The 17,581-nt window shown below is 35.8% G+C and overlaps 1 long non-coding RNA gene across 1 annotated transcript; it reads right to left on the reverse strand.

Moving 5' to 3' along the window:
• Positions 1-5,307: 5,307 nt before the first annotated feature.
• Positions 5,308-10,715, reverse strand: LOC119143386. Its single transcript, XR_005102691.1, has 3 exons — positions 10,668-10,715; positions 9,186-9,230; positions 5,308-6,222 (listed from the first exon to the last, which is right to left on the reverse strand). It is a non-coding gene; the product is annotated as an uncharacterized LOC119143386 (long non-coding RNA).
• Positions 10,716-17,581: the final 6,866 nt, after the last annotated feature.

The raw sequence follows: 17,581 nt of genomic DNA on the forward strand, positions 1-17,581 counted from the left end.
CAGCTCAGCCCCACAGAGCTGCTCACTCACTCTCCCCCAGTGGGGTGGGGGAGAGAACCAGAATTGTAAAAGTGAGAAAAGTCTCATGTCAAGTAAAGGCAGTTTAATAAATAAAGTGAAAACTGCACATGCAAGCAAAGCAAAACAAGGAATTCATTCACCACTTCCCATCAGCAGGATGGATCTGGGCTCTATCATGCGTAATGAAGACTGCAAGAAAAACACCATCACTCTGAACATCACCCCTTCTTCCTTCTCCCCCCCAGCTTTTATTGCTGGTTGAGACGTCATATGATATGGCATATCTCTTTGGTCAGCTGGGATCAGCAGTCCCAGCTGTGCCCCTTCCAAACTTCTTGTGCACTGCCACTCTGCTTGGTTGCTGGGGTGGTGTGAGAAGCAGAAAAGGCATTGGTGCTGTGCAAGCCCTGCTCAGCAATAGCTAAAACATCCCTGTGTTATCAACACTGTTTTGGTCGAAAATCCAAAACTTAGCACCATACAGGCTGATACAAAGAACATTTTTATCACCACCAAAACCAGTGCACACATATAAATTATCTTTTCCTATTCTGACTCTGATTTTTCCACAAAGCATTACCTACAAATTCTACAACCTGAGCAATGTCTTAAAATCTCAGGGATGGTAATGGTGAGATACTTCAAAAAGCAACTGTGTTTTTGTTTGGTTTGGTTGGTTTCTTTTTTGATTATTCCTTATTTGAAGATCATTCAATGTTCCTCATGGAAAGACTGGAATTAAGTCCTGTATATGCATTAGGCTTTCTGAATAACTGGAGTGTATACTCATATAAATAGAACTTTACATTTCTAACTATGCATATGCAGTTCAGTGCACAAATGAAAAATTCACGTTTCTTGTAAATCCAGTAAGGAATACTAATCTACAAATCTACCAAAAATCTGATTTTTCCCCAATAAAATAGGAAAAATAAAGGTCAGAACATTTTAAAGCTGAATTGCTGTTCTAGAATACATTTCTTTAGGCACAACAAACAAATGATTCAGGTTCTTTTTTTTTTAATTAAATGACCATTCGTTTGACTCTCATAAAACTGGAATTAATATTTACATTTTAGAAAATAAATCAGAACTTTGTGACATTTTCCCTGCCCTCTAATTACGTAACTAAACTAATTTTCCTTATGCATTTACATTCAAGAGTGAGTCAGTGAAATATCTTTTGCTATTACTGTTTTAATTCTTTAGAGTTCTGTTGTTATTTCTATCACAGATGAAAAGTAAGTGCTCTTGATAAAGAGATAAATAGTCACACTTTATCATTCTCTTCTTTGTGTACTTTAAATGAAATTAACTTTGTGCCACTTTTATCTACATACTCTTGCTTATCTCAGTGGACTAAGGTAAATGGTAGAAGAAAAACCTGAGCATAAACATTTCCTTCAAAAACATGCTTACTTTACATCTGATCCTTCAAATCCTGAACACCCTTCATATCCACATAGATTTCAGCAGCAGCTGAGTATGCAGTATACCTAAAGGATTAAGTCCATCCTCTCTATACCACTTTTTGTGCTCATCCCTCACATTTCTTTTTAAGAAAATAAATTTTTTAAGAAAACCAGTAAATTTCAATGCAAATACAGAACTATAATTTGAATATTTTCAGTTACACTTTTGGAAATATTCCTTTTGTATTTGAGCATACTGATAGTGTTTCAAAGATTTGCACATCTTTACAAATCTTTGCTCATTACTTCTTATTATTCATTCATAACAGAAATTGTTAATGAAAGGAAAACAACTCAAACAATAGCTTGTTATAATCAACCACAAATTATTCTCAGCATTATAAAGAGACTGATAATGAGAAAAAGCAAAAATAACAAAGAACAGACAAGAAATTGTACTCTATTTCTGAATCATTTGTGTCTAGTAAAAGTTAAACATACATTATACGTTATGTATTAGTTTATTTTGTAAAGATAAAATAAAAATAGTATTTATGAGTATTTTTTAACTTAGAGATGAAAACTTTATTCAGATGCTTTCATTGCTTTTCCAACATGAAGGTTAAGCATATTCTGACCTCCAATTTGAAAATAAAATAATGGTAGGAAAAGGTATTTGGTGTGGGAAAATATTGAATCACAGATCAGAAAGTAACTAAATAGTCATGCTCTTGTATTTCATGACTCCAACAACAATAGACAGTTCCAAAGGATTTAGTCCTCTTGTACTTGTGTTCTGCGTTACTGTTTCCATTTGGACATTTCAGCTTTTCTTCCCCCTGCCCCCTCCCACCCCCCCACCCCCCCTGTCCTCTTCCATTTTTTAATTTAATTTCCAATCTACTGTAGGAATGTTAATTGTTGTCCTCCCATGACATTGGGTATAGAAGCATCTGCAGAGTGAGTAAACAACAGCTACTAAGTAATCATTATCGTATTTGGATTTAATTTAATTTTTGTTTGTTCTCTTTCTTTCTCTATAGGGTGAAGAAGTAACACCTGCCTAGGAAGAAGCATCCAGAGATAATTTATCTCAATTACTTCTCCAGAAATTATCTACTTAATTCTGAAAACAGTTATGAGGCATTGTTATGCTAGGATGTTTCAGAGCTGTTAACTTGGAGGCTATTACACTTCAAAATACTCATTCCTCCAAGTCTTCATTCCTTTAACATAAAATACCTTCATTATATATATACATATAATTACTAAAATTAAGATAGCAAATCATCCATCTGTATTGGGTCTGGCTGAGATGGAGGTATATTTCTCCTTACCAGCCCTCATAGCCCTGCACTTTGTATTGGTAGCTAGAAAGGTGTTGGTAACACACTGGTATTTTGGCTACTGTTAGGCTGTCTCTCCAGCATTCCCCCCACCTCGTCCACCAGGAGTTGGCTACCTCATCCACCAGGAGTTGGGCAAGATTTTGGGAGGAGACATAGCTAGGACAGCTGACCCAAACTGACCAAAGGGATATTCTATACCATATAATATCTGCTCAGCAATAAAAGCTAAGAGAAACAAGGATGATGATGATGATATTCATTGTTATGGTATTTATCTTCTAGACCAACCGCTACATGTACTGAAGCCCTACTTCCCAGGAAGAGAATGGATATCCCCTGCAGATGGGAAGACAATAGATCTTTCTTTTCTTTGCTTCTGTGTGTGATCTTTGCTTTTGCTTTATTAAACTGCCTTTATTTTGACCCACGAGGGTTTTTTTTTTCAATTTCATTTTCTCCCCATCCTGTCCTGCTAAGAAGAGTAGTAATAAAGCAGCTTGGCAGGCACCTGGCATCCAGCCAAGGTTGACCCATCACACCATCAAACTCTTATGTGTCTTTGATCATTTCTCACCTTCCCTGTTTTTAAAATGCAGTAGGTAAATCTAAAAGATGCTTCCTGTCACAAGAAGAGATATTACTGAATTTGATGTTGTATGATCATGGTTCTACTCTAGGCAACTTCTTTTTAATCTAAGCTATCTGTATATCCAAGTACCTAATATATTTCTATCTTGTGCATTTATCTTATTTTAGAAAAATATCTTAAGTTTGGGTATTTGTATTGCTGATGTATTTATGTAACCTGTTACAGGCACAAATTAACATTTGTGTGTGATGTTAATGACAGATTAATTTTCTTTTTTATTAGCAAGTACTTAAAAAAATAAATCAACATAAATGTATCCAAGTCCAGCATTACCATGCATCCCTATTCCTAATTCACTCTCAGTCACATCTCACAAATTGTTTAAGATGCTAGACAGATGTCACCTGATTGACTAAAGACAAAAAAAATTCAAGCTTCAGCAAGCCAATGGGGAATTCAAATCAAGAGGTGATAATGCTATCTGAAAATGACATTTTCCTAAACCTAAAGTTTGTGATTTCTCAGAATTATTGTACCCTTGATCTTGGTTTACAGTTATAAAAAATACTATATTTTTTGATAGATTACTTAAAATCTTATAATACTTGGTCCTTACATAAATGTACAGATAATTCCCTCTAATACTGACTCATTGGTTGATATTGATGTGAGTCAATATTAGACTTGATGGTTTACCAACTGTTAATGATTTATCTACAGTCCTCAACAGCTTCCAATACTTCTGTTGTAAAACATCTTAAAGCAAACTGAGAAGGCTGTGCTCCCTGCAGGAATTTCTTAGCAGCTTTGTGAAATATCTAGCAGATGACTTGCAGTGGGGAACTAACTGAATCTGTGTGGAGACTATGAAGACTAAAAGGAGGTCTGCAAAGCAGTTCAACACCAACATGAATTTGACCACTGGATTATCAGGTATTGAAGAATGAAGATGTCCTGTTCTGTATTAAAATAGCCACACATAGCCCTTTAGACAAAGATATATGGAAAAGAATAACAGGACATAACCATCAGGAAGTTCTTCAGCAATGAAAGAATCACCAAGTGACTGATTACACTTAAAGAGCAATGGTTGAAATAATATGGGAGAGTCTCAACAGCACTCTGTACAGTTTCTCCATAAACTGCTAGTCTAATAATATGGAGGACAGTATGAACTAAAACACTTTTCTCACACTTAGCAATGAAAATTCAACATTCAAATGTTAACTGCATCTAACATTGCATTTAGATTGTGCTTTAAAATCCATTTTCTACAGCATTGATTTTACAACTAATAATTATTTTTTTTCTCTGTTACAAGTTTCCCATAATTAGATGCAATAGAAATAAAAGTAAAAAGTACATATAAAGGGTGCAGTAGTGCTTTGCTGCCAACATCCATACTAAGAAGGTCAATTTACTAGCTGTTACCCTGCCAAATATTTATTTGAGCATAATCAAACAATATCTCAGATTGATGCAATGGATAACAAATACTTTCAGACAGTTTCTTGAGCATTTTCTTTCAATGTCTGAAAAACGTTAAACAATCTCAAGTATACCTTGCAACGTGGGAAAATAAGCAGCCAAATAGAAGATTTTCCTGTCTCAACAGAGCCTTTATAGAGATGATCTCAGAACTACAGAAAAACTGTGCCTATCTACTGTCCTCTTATTAAGCTGTCCCATAATCCATTGCCCTATAAAGATACTTCAATGACTTTTATATATGGTAGACTACAGCAATGACTCCCCATGGTCTTAACCACAGAAAAGCAACATTACTTATCAGTCATTAAAATTTAAGTAAAAAACATATTTCTAAGTTTTTGGGAAATATACACTAGTTAAATCCATGAAAACAAACATAGAAATAATAAAAAAATAAAGGTACTTTCACATTTTCAGTAAGAAGTTTTAGTTTTTTATGTAGAAAAATGTCATCAAGGAGAAATGTAAAACATGACTTCATGTTAACTTTATCATTTTTACATTGCTGTTTCAAAATACCCATCTCTTGCAACATTCATGCTGCAAAATGGTAAAAGGAATACATAGAAGCTTGAATGCTAACAATAACATTGCATATTAAACTCTTACCATTTCTGTCATTATTACATATGCTTTGGCTGTTTGAAATGTCCAAGCATGGAAGCAGGAAGGAAATAACAAAGCATATTTTTGGTATGTACAGGGCTAATAACATGCTGCCAAATGTTTAACAGTTTTAAGAATGTGAAGGTGTTACCTGCCAATCTTTTGAAGATTAATTGGAAACTGTTCTCTGATAGACAGAAACTGAATGTGTTTACCTGTTTTATGCTGAAGTTGTTGACCTAGTGAAATGCATTTTTATTACCTTTCTTTCTTTCTGTGAATGATTTTGTAGTATATTTGCAGCATCAGTAGAGAAGTTCCCCACTGAATTTATTTTGTGGTTACTAACAGAGCATATAGAAACCATTTTTTCTCTTCTTCTTAGCAGAAAATTAAACAGTGTTACAATTTGGCATGGGTATGAACTCATGTTTTCCCAGTGGCTTTTACCCGAATGTAAATTTTGTCTTTTATTTTTAGTTATACTTCTGTTCCTAATGTAAGTGTCATCAAAGTTTTGGTTTTTTCCCTTCTGATTGTTAAAAGATGATGGACCAAAAGCAATTAATCCACTGCCAATTCAAACAGAAGTAAGATGGAGATATAGGGTTTTCACATGAATTTATGAGACTGCATCTTATTGTTCTTCCTGCTTCCCCATGAAAATTACTTCAGCTGTTCTCCTGAGGTTTCTTTCCATGTTTTTCCTATACTACAAGTAAGATGTACAGCTCCTCTTCAGTGCTCTGTGTGACTGGGAGGTAAAAATGCAGACAGTTATTTCAAATGGGAATAACAACTGAGGACTGCAAAAAAAGTATTTTTTTCCCCAGAAACAGAATGAATCTTATCTCCAATAATTTCATAAATTGCTAACATTTTTCATAAGATTTACTAAACTATAGATACACTAAAAGCTTGAAACGGGATTCCACATATCCATAAATCCACATCTATTGAGGAAAATATTAATGCAAAAATAGGATTATTTTTTCTACCTATATTCCCATTTACTGTAAACATTAATGGCAGCAAACATATTTAACTTACAAGTAGTTGTGAAATATTTCTTTAACTAAGCAGATTAATTAGTCCATGACAGATAGGTGTCTTAGAAGGGGAAAAGAGAGTTAAGGTTTATTTAAATATCATTCTGATCTTACAGCAGTTATCTCATTGCTAAAAGGGCTGATTAGTCAAAAAATATGCTAATACAGAAAAAATTATAACACAGAGAGCTCTAAGAAATGGGAGGGGGGTGTTGTTTGGTTGTTTGGTTTTTTTAAGATTCTTGCTATTTCTGCCTAACATGACATTCTTTTCAAAGCTACTGTTTACCAAGAAAAAGAAACTATTGGGAGATTCTTAAGAATTCTCAAAATCTCATCCAAAAGTTTGAGAAATGAGTGTTCTGGAAGAAAGGATTTGAAGCATTGTGAAGTTGTATATAGTATTTTGGCAATGATTCAGCAAAGTAGCTAGGGAGGTGATTCAGGGAGACTCTAATTTTAAAAAAAATATTATGTGTATTGTACTTTATACTTTCTCAACATGTGTCATTGTAGTGTAGCTCTACAATTACAGTTCCTTTCAAGTATTACAGCAGGTTTTACCATGTTATGCAAAATAATGTTCTGTGTCATAAGTAATATTCATGAATATGCAGTTCAATTGTGCATTATAACTTTTCTTACAAAATGAATGCCACAATGAAAGGCTTTGCTCCAAATTCTTATAATACAAAGCTTGTTTTTTCTAGAAGGGAATTATAAAAAATAGTGTCTAATTATTGATAGATTAAAGGACTCCTAAAGTATGTTTTTGCAACATAAAAGAATGGGCTATTGGCTCTTCTTGAATTTTTGCTTTAAACCTGTCTAGCACTGAGGAAAAATAAATTAAACAAATGAAAAAATAAAAAACAACATCCCCAAAAGCACCCAAAAACCCAATCAAAAAATCCCAACCCTGTATTATTTTCTTTTTAGGTAAGCCAATCCATGCATATCTTGGTAACGTTCTTCAGTAAGGTATTGATCACAAAGTAAGATTTTTCTGTAATTAAGGTAAGCAGATACAAGTATATAGATGATGCCAAATGAAAATAATGGGAAGGTGTAGAAAATAAGTATCAAATAATCTTACTACTATTAAAAGGGAACACAGTAGTGACAATAAGGAAACCAGTAGTGTTTATACAGGAATAAAAAGTTGCATTAATGAAAAAAACCCAAACAAACCAAAAACCACCCCCAAATCTGAAAAAAAAACCCCAATATTTCCTGTGCATTATTACCCTATTCTTACCTCAAAATTTCTTATAGTGTTATATGAAAAGGCAGAAATTCGGAAGTACTAACATGGAAAATCCTGTCAGTCTGACTATATTAACTCATTGAGTTGTATACTCAGGCATACAAAGACAAATTCTAATTGACAGTAAATGAAATGACATCCCAATAAATCTTCAGATAACAGTGGGAGATTTGAGTAATATTTGTTTCTCTCCATTCTTTTGAATCCTTCATTATCTCATATGCAAATTCTCCCATCTAAAGGATCTGCAGAGGGCTATAACAAGATGCTTGACCTCATCAAGCATGGTCTGCATGGTTATTGGCTTGACTTGGTTGACATGAACAGTAAAGAAAGTTTTTATCTCCAGAGACAAACTTTGTGAATTGTTGTGCAATAGAGGGTTACTGACAAACAACATATAGGTCAGTGTACCATATCTTTTACAGACAGCATATTATGAGCAATTTCTACCATCATCCCTGCACTGCAAGTATTCTGTTGTGATATAAGTTATCTCAGTTTCATGGTAAGCACCACTGAACTCCAGTGGTATAAAGGTTCAGCAGCAAAGTTGTTAGTATAATTGTTGTCTGAGATGAAGCTGGTCCAATGCCAGACTGACCAAAGTTGCCTCACGGTCTTTTTTAAGTTCCTCTAATGAACAGGAGGAAAAGCAGAAATACTGGAGTGATGGCTATCATCACAGCTTTCCTTCTGTCAGGCACCCACTCCCTGCAGTTTTCTCTGGCTAAGATCTTTCTTTGTTTATTAACACTTGTACTCTTGCCATGTCCACTGTGTACACTGTGTTATGGAGCTCTGTCCACATGAAACAGAAAAAGCAGTTCCTGATCTCAACCTCTTTTCAGACTGCCACAAGAAAGGAAGATAAAATCAGTGATCTATTTCTTTTTACAGTTTGTTTATATATATTGCTACTGGACATTTTCTTTCAGTTTCTGCACCAAATCATTATTGGCTAATTTCTTGCAGGTGTCACAGAAATCCCATGTGGAGGCTGAATCTCCCTTTACATAGGATTAATGTTTTTTTTTAAAGATAAAGTGGATAAAATATTTCTATTATATTTTCTGTTTATTTTTCTGAATCGGTTGCTGCTAAAATCAACACACCCACTTCGGACACTTGTACTTCCTCGTTTATGCCAATTATTAACTGTTGAGGTCTTCTTAATGGAGCTGTGGCTGCTAATATTAAAGCATCAGTACAACTTTCCATCCACCAGTCTGTAGTTTTGACCTATAATGAACAACTGGATAGATCTGGAAGGTAACACTTTAGAGCTGAACATGCCAGACAGAACTAGACCAAAAAGACACAAGATAAAGCTGGTGAACATTCAGGTGGACAAGCCTGAGTACAGAAGAACAAGAAGAGTTGTACATATTGAAAACAAACCTGATCAGAAGTGACAGTCTGACTATGTTGTGGAAATGAGGAAGTCTGGAAGAAGAAAGTGCAATAAAGAAACGGACTTGTAAGACAGCAAAACCACCCCAACTAACAAACCAACCAATCCCCCCCCCCCCCAAAAAAAAAAAAAAAAAAAGATTACCACAATTTTTTTGTCAAGAGATTCATAAAATTATGTTTTAATTAATCCTTAATTAAATCTGGTACAAATGGAACAGACACTAGAAGGTACATTCTGACATTCTGACAGTACCATGTTAATTCTATACCCTTTCTATAGATTTCACTGTTCGATTTTTTTTCTGTATTGTAACTTCCTAACATATTGTTTATCATACAATTTTTTAACAATAAATTGTGACTTATGGAGAATATGAAACATTCACCTTATTATGATTAAAAAGTGTTAGTGTTTTTTGGTTTTGAAAATAAAACCTAAAAAACCAAACCTCAAACTTTTTTCTTTCCTATTACTTACTTGCTGCACTGTCGTTATGCAAGCACCTCAAAGAGAATGGAGGAGGATATTAAAACAATTTTTATGCACAGAAATATATTTAAATAAATATATTTTGTAATTTTAAGCTGAAAAAGGAAATTTTAATGTTCTGGTTAAATTATTTTTTTTAAATGAGATATATGCAAATGAAAAAAATATTGTTTCTTTAGGATGAATGTGTAAAGCCTTGAAGAAGAACTCATTACTTGAAGGCAAATAAATGTATCATTTATGCTGTAACTCAGCTTGGAAAAATGATTTTGTGTTAGTTGTTCTGAAATAGAATTTCTTTATATGAAGCCTTAATAAACTGGAAAGATGTGGTTTCATGCAAATGACTCACAAGGCTTCCTTTGAAACAGAAGAAAAAAACCTCCAAACCTCAAGGTGTAATAGCATAAACGGACATCTTTGCTTCAGAGAATATTTTATTCAAGCTGAATAGTAGCAACTTAGCAAAGTATTAGTAATGTGGCTTCTTTATAGGATTATATGAAGATCCTCTGTTTTTTAGGGCAACAGCAACCTATCTTCTTCACCTGGGAAAGGATCCCAGATTGAGCCACTTGTGCTTTCTATTGTAGAGGCATCCTTTATGCCAAAAGAAGTATTTTTGTCAGTTCTCCTCAGCCACTTCCTTCACCCAATCTCTAGCTAGATCTATCAACAGTAGCCACATCTGAAAAAGTAAGCTTCTTTTAAAGAGATTGTTTCTGTATTTTTTAGTCTTTGTATATAGCAAATTTAAAAACACAATGACCCATTAAATATCACAATTAAACAGCTTAAGGCAGCATTCCAGCTTAAAGCTTTTTTTTTATGTCATACTGCACTAAAAATTTGAAGAGTAAGCATGAAAAGAGTCTGAAGGTTAAAGAGTGACAGAACTTAAGAGTCTGATAGGAAGACTTTAAACCTTGAGACAGCATTTGTCTATGGTGTGCAGGCCAATGTGAGGACCTCTGTACCTGTTGAGTCCTGTTGTGCAAAGCAGATGAAGGCATAATTTAGAGAGGCTTGTGGTGGGGTAAAGAAAGGATCATGGGATGAGGGACTGCACAGGGTTCAGAGGTACATTGCTGTTACTGATTAAACTGGTAAATAATGACCTCAAAAAGTTTTGAGCAGCTGCTGGTGTCAGAGATCAGATTGATCTTTGGCAAGAAAGAGTGATGGTAACAGAGTTGAAAGTGCTCTGGAACAGAGCAGAGCCCCGAAGTATTACACCCCAAATGTTCTTGAACTGCAATCTGCTTTGCTCTGTTTTATTCTGGTTTGGTTACCAAACTGTCCATAAACTAGACTTGATTTCAAAAACATGTTAATGATTCATAGATGCTTGCTGAATAGTTTGGACAACCACTTTTGAGATAATGCTGTGTTTCTTAATATACTTGCTTCAATTTAATGTCTGTTGTTTGTTTGTGCTGTGGTTTTGGCTACAGAATTAATAATTAAACACAAGTTCAAGAGCAGATTTGTCTGACCTCAGGTTGTTTATTGGGAAAACAATCAGTTAAATACAATGGAGGCATCTGTCCAGGGGTCATCAACATAACATAATAAACTACTGAGCTGTGATGGAAGGAAGCTTCCTAAAGATAAATCAATTCTCAATAATATTTCTGCTTTTTTTTTTTTAGATAATTTACTAATTTTTCTGTTATTTTATTTTGCATTTGTATGCAGATCACTTTTACAAAAAGCATCACTTTACATGCCTCTTCTGGCTGGTCAATACCTTTCCAATTTATCTGTTATGTGCTGTGCAATCTCTGCTGTGCAGTTGCAATTGAACATAGCGTGTAAGATGGGTGGAAGGAAAAGTAGTCATTGAGTGTGAGCATTTTTTCTGAGAAAACGCTCAAGCTTTCAAGGTTCATGCTGGACCTTGTTCTCACCAGCAAGGAGGGGCTGGTGGCACATGTTGAGCTACGGGGCAGCCTTGGTTACAATGATTATGAAATGGTGGAGTTCAAGATCCTTGGGGCAGTGAGGAGGGTGTAGAGCAAGTTCGCTACCCTGGACTTCAGAGGAGCAGACTTCAGCTTCTTCAGGGATCTGCTTGGCAGAGTGCCATGGGATAGAGCCCTGGAGGGAAAAGGCACCTAAGAAAGCTGGTTAATAGGAGGATCACCCCCTCCAAGCTCAGGAGCTATGTGTCTCAACAAAGACAAAGTTCAGCAAAAATGCCAGTAGGCTTGCATGGATGTACAAGAAGCTCCTAGACACATTAAAACACAAAGAGGAAGCCTAAAGGGGGTGGAAGCAACAACAGGTAGCCTGGGAAGAATACAGAGAAATTGTATGAGCAGTCAGGAATCACATTAGGAAAGCTATAGCCCTCAAAGATTTAAATCTGGCCAAGGACATCAAAGGCAACAAGAAAAGTTTCTGTAGGTACATCGGTGATAAAAGGAAGACTAGGGAAAATGTGGGCCCTCTCTGGAAGGAAACAGGAGACCTGGTTACATGGAATATGGAGAAGGCTGAGGTTCTCAGTGACTTTTTTGCCTCAATGTTCACCAGCAAGTGCTGCATCCACACAACCCAAGTTGCAGAAGTCAAAGGCAAGGACTAGGAGAATGAAAAACTGCCTGCTAAAGGAGAAGATCAGGTTCAAGACCATCTAAGGAACCTGGAGGTATACAGGTCTGTAAGACCTGATGAGATGCATTCACAGGTCCTGAGGGAACTCACAGATGAAGTGGCTAAGCCACTATCCATCATATTTGAGAAGTTGTGCAGTACAGTGAAGTTCCAGCTGGCTAGAAAAGGGGAAACATAACCCACTTTTTAAAAAGGGAAATAAAGGAGACCTGGGAAACTACAGATTGTCCAGTCTCACCTCAGTTCCCAGCAAGATCATGGAGCAGATGCTCCTGGAAACTATGACAAGGCACATGGAAAATAAGGAGGTCATTGGTGATAGCCAGCACGGCTTCACTAAGGGCAAGTTGTATTTGACATATCTGGTGGCCTTCAGTGATGGGGTTGCAATGCTGACAGATGAAGAAAAGCAACTGACATCACCTAACTGCACTTGTGCAAAGCATTCAACACTGTCCCACATGACATCCTTGTCTCTAAACTGGAGACACATGGATTTTATGGGTGGACCACTCAGTGGATAAGGAATTGGCTGGATGGTTGCACTTAAAAAGGTGTGGTCAACGGCCTGATGTCCAAGTGGAGACCAGTGATAAGTGGTATTTCTCAGGGATCCATACTGGGACCAGTGCTGTTCAACATCTTTGACAGCAACAAGGACAGTGGGATCGAGTGCACCTTCAGCATGTTTGCTGATGACACCAAGCTGAGTGGTATGGTTGACACACTGGAGGGAAGGGATGCTATCTAAAGGGACCTTGGCAGGCTTGAGAGGTGGGCCTATCATGTGAATCTCATGAAGTTCAACAAGGCCAAGTGCAAGGTCCTGCACATGGGCTGGGGCAATCCCTGGTGTCAGTACAGGCTGGCAAAGAAAAGATTGAGAGCAGCCTGAGGAGAAGGACTTGGGGGTGCTGGTGGACGAAAACCTCAACATGGTCTAACAATGTGTGCTTGCAGCCCAGAAAGCCAACCAAATCCTGAGCTGCATCAATAGAAGTGTGACCAGCAGTTCAAGGGAGGTGATTCTCCCCCTCTACTCTGTCCTTGTGAGACTCCGTCTGGAGTACTGTGTTCAGCTCTGGGGCCCCCAACATAGGAATGACATGGACCTGTTGGAACGACTCCAGATGAAGGCCCTGAAGATGATCAGAGAACTGGGCCTCAGACAGCCTGAGAGAGTGGGGGTTGTTCAGCCTGGAGAAAAGAAGGCTCTGGGGATACCTTATAGCAGCCATCCAGTACCTGAAGGAAGTTTATAAGAAAGGTGGAGACACACTTTTTAGTAGAGCCTGTAGCAATAGGGCAAAGGGTAATGGTTATAAACTAAAAGATGGTAGATTTATATTAGATATAAATCTAATATAAAGAAATCCTTTACTGTGGGGATGGCAAGACACTGGAACAGGTGTCCCAGAGAAGTTGTGGATGCCCCATCCCTGGAAGTGTTCGAGGGCAGGCTGGATGGGGCTTTGAGCAACCTGGTCAAGTGGAAGGTGTCCCTGCCCGTGGCAGCAGGGGTTGAAACTAGATGTTCTTTAAGGTCCCTTCCAAATGAACCATTCTAAGATTCTATGACGTGTTGCTGAAATCCTAGTGATCCATACCTAATCTGGATTTCTGGGTAAGACAACAGGAGGAAGGTGTTGCAAAGTCATGACGGTGGAATTTACAATTACAATTATAGCTGACTAAGGATGGATTTTAAAAAAAGACATAAGAAAGAAAATGGAGACACCAAATGCTAACAGTTATTCAGGCTTTTATTTTCAATAGTAGGTTTCTTCAAAAGATATAATTCTGTTAACATTTGCTGGCATTTCTAAAGATGTAAAAAATTATTCTGTGCCCTATAATTTTAAATAGATGTCCAGTCATTTATCGATTAAAGGAAAAGAAAAACCATAATAAATATTTGTTGGTGTTTACTGGATGTGATTTATATGAATACAGACTGCTGCATCTGCTTTTATTATTCAAGAACCAGATCATATGTAATTTCAATTGACTGACCTATGGCATCTCACAAATCACATATTTTCTTATTCTTAGATGGAAAAATATCATTGAAACTTCTTCATAATAGAAAAAAAATCTAATATTTCATCTATTTGTATACGCATATGCAAACCTTTCCTGTGATCTGCTCTTTCGCTAATACATTAAACCATTTGCTATTATTGAATAATTTGCTATTATTTCCCAGAAAATTCTAAGGTGACTTTCACTGTATGTATAAATCATGAATAGATTATGGCTGTTGAATATTTGATTAATGCTGAAATTATGCATAAAATTTCCTGGTATTATTTTAGTTTTATTTTTACATTGTAATCATATTGAAAAACAGGTTTCTAGTAGCCATGCATCTGTGAATTCAACTTTTATTTCCATGAGAAATATTCTATAGGTAAATTTAAATTTCACCTTTTTTTTTTCCGGAACATTTCTGGCATGGGAAGAATTCTAGATTGTTCTCAGAAAATAACCTCTCTGCCAACACACATTAGAATGAAGAGTTTTCTTCTTTATTCAAGGGCTTGTAAAACTTGCTACAAGAGACCTTTTGCCACACTAGGGTAGCAGAATGTGTTCTGATGTGCATATTTACAAAAAGGATCAATATAATATAGATACATTAACTGTTTTAAGCAACAGACACCTAGCTCTGACAGAGATATTTCCTGGTTTAACTGCACTACACAGGCTTTTGCTGTATAGCATGAATGAGAATGGTTTTTTTGTCCCCCACTCTCTAATTTTCAGTAGAAGTACTATCTTTAAACTGAAACAACCTCCTGGAGTGTCAAAAATGTTTTAGTTTCTATGTTTTCTATGAATCCACAGCAAGAATAGGACTGAAAACTCATCAGCAACTTTAACATTGACAAACAGATAGTTATCAGAATACAGTATTGATCCGGGTCAGGACTGAACAGGAAAGTAGTGTAGAACCATTCCAGTTAAAAAGCCCTTACTAAGAGATATGGTATTTTCAGCACTCACAGTCTTAACAGAAGCCAGAATAGAATAAGATCAGATGACACCTTAAAAAAGGGCCCATAATTAAATTGTTGAGGTTACTATGATAAGTACTCAGTGATGCTCTATGCCTTGTACTGTTCAGATCTTTAATGTATGGACTTTTCTGGTCTCAAAAAGCATGGATTTTCAGTAGCTATAAATCCCTATGTATCCACTGCCCTCAGTAGACCTGCCTTGATTTATACTGGACAAAGATCTGAATCAAAGAATCTAAAAGGTCTCTATGCCATTAAAAATCTCTTAAACCATTCACTGACTAGTAAGAGCATTTTGTTTCTACCTTGTACCCATTCCAGAAGTACGTGCACTAAAGTTATTTTTAATAATAAGAATCCATTTAATGATTAATTAAAATTAATCGATTAAATTTAAAGGTATATTAATTAAACTTTTAAATGAAGTAAAATATTTTTTTTCCTCAAAATATAATGTATATGCAAGAACAAAAATTTCCAGTGAAAATTATAAATTTTTCAGTGTAGTGATTGGTCAAATTTTGAATACGTCCCTGGAAAGAATCAGCTGAGAATTTCTCTGAATGTTGCATTCTGATTTGCTTCAGAAACTATTTTTCTATAAAATATTACTCAATGAAAATCTGAAAAGATTATGGACTTGTCATCTGCACTGTATTTTTGTAATCAAGCTCAATGTTCAAGGTAGTGTTCTTAAACTGAGAGAGGCAGATGGTTTAAGAAATACTTTTTGTGAGAAGATGGCATAAAACTAAGCTGGAGAACCTGGAGGAAAATATGATACCACGGAGAAGATAATTGTTTATTAATCCATTTATTACTAATCATACAAAAGAGAAAACAAGTCTTCAAACAGAATTTTCACTTGTATTTTTCTTATGTTTTCTTCAAATATCATTACTATTCATTAGCTTCATCAAGTTATTTTCAACATATTTCATTTCAAGGACTATTGGTTAGTTTTGTAGGGTTTTATTAAGTGTCAGGCTGTTGTAGATAAAAGGATTTTGACTTCAGTGAAATATAGATATGGGCAGACACATTTTTAGTGTGTGACCCATTACTGATGGAAGTTAAAGACATTGCCCAATATTTTATTTAATTTGAGGTTTGCCTTCTAAAGTGTAGCATGTCACACAAAAAAGCCGATTTTCAATCTATCACCTTACTGAAAGATTATACCAGTCCTTACAAAATGCTGACTTCTACTAATGTGATAGTACTGTATATACTGTATCTGAACTACAGTCACCCAAAGTTTTATCTGCCAGAAATAACATACAAGCAATGCAAATTATTATACTATTTCTTGTTCTTCTACTATATATATGTGTGTGTGTTTGGAAAACAAATAGTCAAGTAGAGCTATATGCATCATCTGTTGTCAGTAACTATAAAACTAAATGCTCTAAAATTAAATAACAAGACTGCCAAGAAGACACATATGGTAGACAGAAATTATATAAGTAAAAAAAATACGTATACATAGATGTGTGTTAAAAATGTTTTACCGTTTTCAGCAAGCTAGATATAGAACTGTATGCATGGTTGGACTATATATATTAATTCACCACACGTACCTCATGGGGAGTAAGGGGCTGTGAGCTGATCTTGTAGCAAAGATCAGAACTGAAAAAATGGTTTGTAGTCTATTTTTGATGAATTCCTAGAGTGATGAATTAAAACACAGTAATTTCCAGTCTCCCTTCTCATTTTGCTCAAAATTTCTTCCAAGGGAAAAGAAGAAATAATTCCAGCAAGGGTTCATTACAGCTTCAAACTCTAGTGTAAAAGGCCTCGTTCAAACCCATAGTTTAAGGCACCAACCTCACCTTCATTGGCTTGGCATATGCAGGAAAGGCAATATCTGGTGCTGCTGTTATAGCTGATATGACTTTGCTTTGTTTGCTGGAGCTCAGACTGGAGGCACATGAGGAATCAAAACACAATAAGGAGGATAGGAATCCTTCAGGATATGCAGCCAAGTCAAATGTGTAAAGGTCATGCTCATTTATTATTTAGCTTATCACAAGGAAACTCATATGAGAAAAGCTTCTTAGAATTTGTAAGTACTACTCTACCTTTATTAGACTGATCCTGATGCAGTGTAACTGAGGTGAAGGAAATATATGCGTAAGTGGAAAAACAGGTGTTAATAATATTATGCGCTGATATGAGGGTGGATGGAGCAGTTAAAAACACATTCCTGACTTTACTGGCCATGAATGAGTGTCTACAGGATTATTCCATAG

The sequence above is a fragment of the Falco rusticolus genome, chromosome 2, assembly GCF_015220075.1.
Source record: "Falco rusticolus isolate bFalRus1 chromosome 2, bFalRus1.pri, whole genome shotgun sequence".
Classification (NCBI taxonomy): domain Eukaryota; kingdom Metazoa; phylum Chordata; class Aves; order Falconiformes; family Falconidae; genus Falco; species Falco rusticolus.